Genomic DNA, 331 nt, shown 5'->3' on the forward strand with positions numbered 1-331 from the left:
AAGAATTTATCATAGAGAAATAAAAAATATTAATCTATGGAATTTAGAAGCTTCTGAACGTCGCGTTTTGTGTTCAGTTAAAAATTCAAATTTAAATCTAAACTACAAAAACTTTTGAAGTGATTGCTTCAGTGACGAGCATTAATTTTTCTATGAGATTTCAAGTATATCTATAATTTTTCTGTGTCTTCATTTAGTTTGGGTTCAAGGTGTTTTCATAATTATTTATTTACCAAGGCATTTTAAACCAAATTTTGATACTAATATGTTGAAAAGAGACACTGGAGTAGAGCAATGATTATACACAACAAGTGCATTCCGCTAAGCACTC

The sequence above is a fragment of the Diorhabda sublineata genome, chromosome 9 (genome assembly GCF_026230105.1).
Source record: "Diorhabda sublineata isolate icDioSubl1.1 chromosome 9, icDioSubl1.1, whole genome shotgun sequence".
Classification (NCBI taxonomy): Eukaryota; Metazoa; Arthropoda; class Insecta; order Coleoptera; family Chrysomelidae; genus Diorhabda; species Diorhabda sublineata.